The sequence below is a fragment of the Dreissena polymorpha genome, chromosome 1 (assembly GCF_020536995.1).
Source record: "Dreissena polymorpha isolate Duluth1 chromosome 1, UMN_Dpol_1.0, whole genome shotgun sequence".
NCBI classification, from domain to species: Eukaryota; Metazoa; Mollusca; class Bivalvia; order Myida; family Dreissenidae; genus Dreissena; species Dreissena polymorpha.
Window position 1 is genome coordinate 97,996,081 of NC_068355.1, and position 7,833 is coordinate 98,003,913.

General features: G+C 39.4%; 1 protein-coding gene across 4 annotated transcripts in view; it reads right to left on the bottom strand.

The window, feature by feature from the left end:
• Positions 1 to 7,833, bottom strand: part of LOC127841834 (non-structural maintenance of chromosomes element 3 homolog) — a 56,098-nt gene that overhangs the window by 40,037 nt on the left and 8,228 nt on the right. The window contains exon 1 of one of the 4 annotated variants that reach the window (XM_052370978.1): positions 7,813 to 7,831. The exons of the other annotated variants lie outside the window; for them this stretch is intronic. The gene's annotated coding sequence lies outside the window, so the exon portion shown is untranslated. Of the gene's footprint in view, positions 1 to 7,812; positions 7,832 to 7,833 lie in introns of those variants that run through there. 4 annotated transcript variants of the gene reach the window in all.

Here is a 7,833-nt window from a genome sequence, read left to right on the forward strand (position 1 = left end):
TTCAAAACAAGAGATATTTATAAAACATAATACCCCCAACCCCAAAACAAAGCATACAAGACCTGTGTTTGTGAAACACAATGCCCCCTATTGCGCCACTTTGAAGCCATATGTTTGACCTTTGACCTTGAAGGATGACCTTAACCTTTCACCACTCAAAATGTGCAGCTTCATGAGATACATGTACACATGCATGCCAAATATCAAGTTGCTATCTTCAATATTGCAAAAGTTATGACCAAGGTTAAAGTTTTGGGACAGAATGACAGACAGACAGGCCAAAAACAATATACCCCCGATGATGCTTCGATTCGGGGGCATAAAAAACATTTTGCAGTACTTTCCAATATACCTCTCCCTTCAGTAATACATATGCCAGCAATGAAAAACAATATTTATTTTTTTCAAAAACAAGTCCAAGAGGATAACATTTTAATGTTTGAATTAAAGCATTGAATAATGGCAGTACCATATTATAAATGTAATACTAGTATCCGTATGGTGTCCAATGTTCACTTAGAGTTAGGTTTTATCATAATTTTCAATCTGCAGAGGAACTGTCATTATTAAAGCCACACACATTGAAATGAAGTACATGTTAATCAATACATAAAGATGCAATTTGAAAGTGTGCAAAATTGTCATTAAATCTATAGCCTAGTTAGCAAGTAATTTATAATCTTTTTAAATTTTAAAACCAAAAGTAGGATTTCTATATGTATACATCCATTGCCACAAACGCAATATTTTTATGTTTTAAAGCGCATTTCTATCTTGTACATGTAACCACCAGATATATTCTAATTGAGATATATAAAATTAAATCTATAGCCTAGTTAGCAAGTAATTTATTATTTCTTGGATTTCTACCTTGTTACCACCACATATATTCTTATTGGCATAGATAAAATATGTTTCTTATTTATACTTAAATTTAGAATGCCATGTACCGGTATTTCATTTCAAGGTGTGTGGCTTAAATAAATGGTATTCAAACTGAATATTGTACTTATATAATACCTTTATACCTGTGACCATGACCTTTAGTTAATTTAAACATATTTATTTTAGCTCAATAGCATAGATTATTTGAACACTCTCGAGTTCTGTTTCTTTGAACTAGAACCAGTACTTGATGTCTCTGGGGGATATATAAGAATGCTCCTGCAGTGGGGATTAAACCCATAACCTCCCAGTTGCTAGGCTGACAACATATCCAGTATACCACAGAGACTTAGGCTGACAACATATCCAGTATACCACAGAGACTTAGGCTGACAACATATCCAGTATGCCACAGAGACTTAGGCTGACAACATATCCAGTATACCACAGAGACTTAGGCTGACAACATATCCAGTATACCACAGAGACTTAGGCTGACAACATATCCAGTATACCACAGAGACTTAGGCTGACAACATATCCAGTATGCCACAGAGACTTAGGCTGACAACATATCCAGTATACCACAGAGACTTAGGCTGACAACATATCCAGTATACCACAGAGACTTTGGCTGACAACATATCCAGTATGCCACAGAGACTTAGGCTGACAACATATCCAGTATACCACAGAGACTTAGGCTGACAACATATCCAGTATACCACAGAGACTTTTGACCTGTTAATTTTATAGGTGTCATTTTCTCCTCCCAAGTAACTGTTCATATATTTAGGGCAAAGTGTTCTCTAATGACTCTTATGTTTTCTAATATTGTACAGAAATGAATGATCTACAGACTGACCTAACTACAGAGTTACCAACTGACAGGTCAGTCTATAGCAATGCATTGAATTCTATATCCCATCTTCTTTGAAGGGTGCATCACTAAATCCTAATGTTTGTTATACATTGGCATTATCTGATTTTTATTATTTTACAAAAAAATGCAGCCTCTTTCATCCGCATTAGTGCTACCCTATTGCCTGTTTAAGTATTTTTGTTAATTCTTATCTCACAAACGGAAAACATGTTTATTTTTAGATCTTTGTTCAAATGAAAATACCTTTTTTCAAGGGAGAAAATTCAAACAGTGAATTTATAATTTTATTGAGTTTTAATTCTATTTTGTTATTATGTTTACTATAAAGAACATTTTGTATACAACACTAACTAAGTATTCAGGAGTCTTGCAAGTGGGCGAAGTGGACGATTTCTTCGCCCAATTAATCTTAACTTCGCACATTAATTTCTCCCTAAAGTTTGAGCCTAGCTAACCCCTGGTATTAATATGTATGTCTTGTCTATTTCCAGATCTTTGTGGATATCCTTATATGATTAATTAATCCATAATTTAGAGAGGAAGAATAGACTTTATTTATGTCCACAAGAAAATATAACAGTAATCATTATTACTAACATATTAACATTAATATTTATTAATATTAATAACAATTTTAATATTAACATTTGAAAATGGTGAAACTGACTTGCCCAGTTGACCGTTGCGAATGGGAATCACAGGACCTGGGGGCAGAATTTGCTGCTGCGTTGACTGCCGACCTCCAGATCCATGAGAAGAATGCCAACCCAGCTCCAACTACGGTACCACCCACCAAGATAAAGTTTGAATCGCCAAAAATTGGTACAGGATGTGACCCAGATCAGTGGTCTGCTTTCCAAAGGCAATGGAACATGTACAAAGTGGGCATGGCGATCACCAACGCCATGATACCGACAGCCTTGTTTTATTGTTGTGATAGTGATCTTAATAGAACAGACTTAATGAAAAATATTCAGAGTGACGTTTTGAAAATGCCAGACAACGTTCTTCTCAATGCTTGAAGAGACTAGCTGTCAAAGAAGAGAGCACGCTCGTACATAGACTGAAGATGAATGGCATGGTACAGTCCCCTGCAACTGGAATTTGAACATATCTCGCTTCGTTAAGGGGTCAGGCGGCCTTATGTCAATACAAGGCCAATTGTAAAGAGCCAGGGTGTGAGCATGTTTTCCATTACAGTGAAGAGATTATAAAAGACAATTTGATCAGGGGCAATGCTGACCAGGAAATTCTGTCTGATCTCCTCGGGGACTCGAAGACTGATTGACCTTGAACAAGACTGTTTCATTCATTGCACAAAAGGAGCAAGGCAAAGTAACAAAAAGTGCTGTTGGTGATTCGCTAGGTGCAGCATTTAATTCACTACTGTTGGTGTCAAATGAACAACCTGCTAAGAGATGTTGGGCATGTGGCGGCCCATCACACGGCCAGAGAAATGACCGTAAGACAAGAATTAAACATTGTGAGGCGTGGACATCCACATGTGTAAAATGTGCGGTTAAAGGACACTTCACGTCATGTTGCAGCAAGTGTATCAATTGTAGTACAAAGGGTCAACGTGATTCATCTTCAAGGAACTGTCCAAAGAATAGGAACAAAAAGTATCAAAATAATAGACTACATGACAATTCAAATTCAAACAGAGTTAAGAATGTTCACGACGTGGGTCATGTGTATGATCAGTTATGTACTGTGTCTGAAGAAAGCCTATCATGTGACATACAAACATTACATAGTCTTCAGCACCATGTGTTCGAGGGCCAGTGGATTGCACGGCCTTCAAAGCCACATTCAATGATTACAGTGACAGTCACACATGTTCCTCAGGACCACACATTGTTTGGGTACCCAATGAATGACACCTCAAAACTGAAATCTGTGAACATGGCTATGGTAGCTGAAACAGGGTGCCAAAATTCGATAATACCATTACAGTACGTCAATAACATGGGAATCACAAAGCAAGATCTTCTTTCAGTCAAACTCACCATGCGTGGAGCCATCAAAGAAGATCTAGGTGTGATCAGAGCTATTGCTATTAACGTTCAAACCACTGATGCAATGTCATCCCCCAAATCCACTAGGTTACTTTGCTATGCAGGTTTTTTTTGGCCCGATTTTATAGCTGAATATAGCTGAAATTCGGCTATGTTCCCAATCCCAAAAAGTATACTTTTTTCCCAAAATGTGGCAAAAAATTCCCAATTTCCAAAAAAAAAAAAAAATAAAAAAAAAATAAATAAAATTTTTTTTTTTAGAAAGAAGTCTTATGTGTATTTTATCTCAATTTCAATTCTATTACATCTTACAAAGTATTATATGATTTTGTTCTTTTAATTTGAATGATTATAAAGAGTTATATCAAATTTAGTATTTCCCTAATCAGTGGACTTTTCATGTGGAAAAAAGGCTAATGAATTTATTTTCTTAATTTTCATGAAAATGCCGATAAAATTCCCAATTCCAAAGCCATGGGCTATCTTCCCAAAAAGTGGAAAAAACCCTGCTATGTTTCAGAAACAATGAATAAGGCTTTTCTTTGCAACGAAGCTCTTGCTTCACTGGGAATGATCCACCCAGAATTTCCTATTTGTAATGTTAATTCTTCTGAGATCGCTGCTTCCACTCATGTCCCAGATGATGTATTATGCTCCTGTTCAAAACGGCAAAATGAACCCCCACCGCTGCCAACAGAGCTTCCAACTGGGATAGAAGCCACCGATGAAAATGTTGACAGTTTGAAAAAATGGTTGCTTGATTACTATGGATCAACTGCGTTCAATGTTTGTGAGCATCAGCCATTGCCGCTTATGTGTTGTGACCCACTTCAACTTCACATTGACCCCGATTCGAAATCTGTAGCAGTTCATAAGCCAGCGTTAGTACCGATCCATTGGCAAGAAAAGGTGCATGCCGACCTTGAGAGAGATGTCCGCATTGGTGTGCTCGAGCGAGTGAGTCTTAACACACCCACAACTTGGTGTTCAAGGATGGTGGTCACATGTATAGCTGACTGCATCCCCAGAACAATGGTAGACCTGCAACCTCTCAACCGTTGTTCCGTCCGTCAAACACACCACGTGCCAAGCTTATTTCATCTTGCCGACAAAGTCCCACAGAACACGAAGAAAACTGTGACAGATGCTTGGAACGGTTACCATTCCGTGCCTATCCGTGAAGAGGATCAGCACTTTACCACCTTCATCACGCCGTTGGGTCGATATCGCTACAAAGTAGCTCCTCATGGATTTCTAGCAAGCGGTGACGCATATAATCAGCGATTTGATGCCATCATCACCAACTTCAAAGACAAAGTTTAATGCATTGATGATAACTGTATGTGGGCAGACTCTGTCAAGGCTGCTTTTTTCCAAACATGCGAGTGGCTTGACATGTGTGCGAGGAATGGAATCACACTGAACCCTAGCAAGTTTCAATTCGCGCAAGACACTGTGGATTTTGCAGGCCTAACAATTACACCTACCAATATCCGACCTGGTGCCAAGTTTATTGATGCTGTTCGTAACTTCCCGGTCCCTACAGACATCACTGGGGCAAGGGCATGGTTTGGACTCCAGGGGTTTTTCAGCACTGTCTGCGCCTCCGGAAAAGGGAGGCATTCCCAATGCAAACGGACCTGATCCCAAACCAAAATTTTAACAAAAATTCCCAATTTCCAAAAAAATAAAAATAAATATATATATATTTATTTTTTTTTAAGAAATGTCTTATGACTTATGATTATTAGTTTATTAATGTTCCAACTCATCTAGCTGATGTGTATCATACCAACAAGCACTGCTGTGGTTGAGCGAGGATTCAGCACCATGAACCTGCTGTGCTCCTCATTTCACAGCACATTCGCGTCCAGTACTCTCCATTCCAACATTGGTTACATGGGACATGCTTCGTGAGGCAACGGCATCCGACCCGAATCTCCAAAACCTCCTTCAATGCATAGCACAGGGATTCCCAGAAGATACCAAAGATTTGCAATCAGAGTGAAGAGCTTACCATCGTTTATCAGCCAGTATGTGTGTAGTGGATGGCGTGATACTTGTGGGTCATCGCGTTGTGATTCCAGCTGTACTCCGGGAATTGGTACTTCGTGCACTTCATGCCCCACACCAAGGTGTCAGTGCAATGCAGGCGAGGGCTGTGGACTCAGTATACTGGCCAGACATCACTGTTGACATTGCAAGGATTAGAGACCAATGCTTACACTGCCACAAAATAGCCAAATCAAACCCCATGCAGCCCCAAGTTGAAATTACGCCACCTGAGTTCCTGTTCCAACAGATTTGTGCTGACTATTTCACTTACAACAATACTGACTATGTTGTGTTCGTGGACAGATACTCTAACTGGCCGATGATATACAAGTCTGAGTCTGGTGCAGAGGGACTAGTTAAACGTCTTTGGGAGACATTTGTTACCTTTGGCATTCCGGAAGAGTTGACATCAGATGGTGGACCACAGTTCACTGCTGGTAAGACACAAGACTTTCTACGGAACTGGGGCGTCAGACACAAGCTTTGCTCAGTTGCGAATCCACATGCCAAATCGAGGGCAGAACTTGCTGTGAAGACTGTTAAATGCATGTTAATGGATAACACATCGCCGACAGGGTCTTTAGACACTGACAAATTCAAGCGGGCTTTACTGGTCTACAGAAACTCGATTGATCCAGAAACAAAGGCATCACCAGCGCTCATTTTGTTGGGCCGACCCATTCTTGATCCAATTCCAATACTGATGGGACGTAATAACCACACGAGACTTGGAAGGAGTTACTCTCGCATCGTGATAGGGCATCGGCAAAGCACCACTCCAGGAACCATGAAAAGTGGTCAGAACATACCAGGCGATTACCCCCACTGCAGATTAGAGACCATGTGTTTATTCAAAATCTTGTTGGAAACCAGCCCAATAGATGGGAGCGCACAGGTGTAGTGATTGAGGTGCGGCAATTTCACCAATATGTGGTCAGAGTTGATGGAACGGGTAGGGTCACCCTACGTAACAGACAGTACTTGAGAAAGTTCTCTCCGTTCTTCAGTAAACCAACAGATCCCCTTGCGAAAGCATTTGAGTCACAGCTTCCAAAATCAACATCTTTAATTCATTGTACAACACCCTCAGTTGTTACCAGCACCTACTGCTACGGAGAAAGCAATTAATCCCTTATGCTACACAGGAACCGGCTTTGCCTCCACTACAACCAACCCTGGATCCGGCCATCGAGACTGATACACCCCCACCAATTGAGGATGTACAACCCGAACCGTCTACTCCCATGAACAGGGACACTGGAGGGACAAAGATACCACGAGCGCTCGCTAGGTTGCTACCACACAATACTGCAGAAAAAAAAGAACTATTACCACCTAGGCGGAATTAATATGTATGTCTTGTCTATTTTTCAGATCTTTGTGAACATCCTTTTCCATCTTCCACATTTAAATCTAGTCAATTTGTTTTTCAGCATACCATACAAACTTTAAAGCTTGGGGAGGAGAGGATTCTTGTAATTTGTTACATTGTCTTACTCTGATTTCTGTATAACTTTTAAATTTGTGTGATTTATGTAATTGAACTTGTTTTATATGTTGTCATTATGGAAAAGTTATTCCATCCTTGGCTTTAGACGATTAATAAATCCATATAGAGGAAGATAAAGACTTTATTTAAACACAACAAAGTGTTACGAATTTTCATGTAAAAAGATCTGTAATTTAATCTAATGACTAATGTGTGCATGTTCACCACATCAGTTTCTGATGAAATAAAGGTTATAAGAAAAATAATCAAGATCTGCGCTATTGTAAAAGACGAATGAAGACATCAAAATGATCAAGCACACAGGTCGGACTTAAGGAAAGATTTCTTTTTAGCATGAGCATCCCTCCAGGCAAACCTGTCAATAATACCCACAAGGGGAGTTAGACAGTATAGATAGATAGATAGGCAGAGGTTTCATTGACACGAAATTTGTGTAAGTTTCACTTTCAAAAAAATCAAACTAAGTCACTTAGTGAGATCCG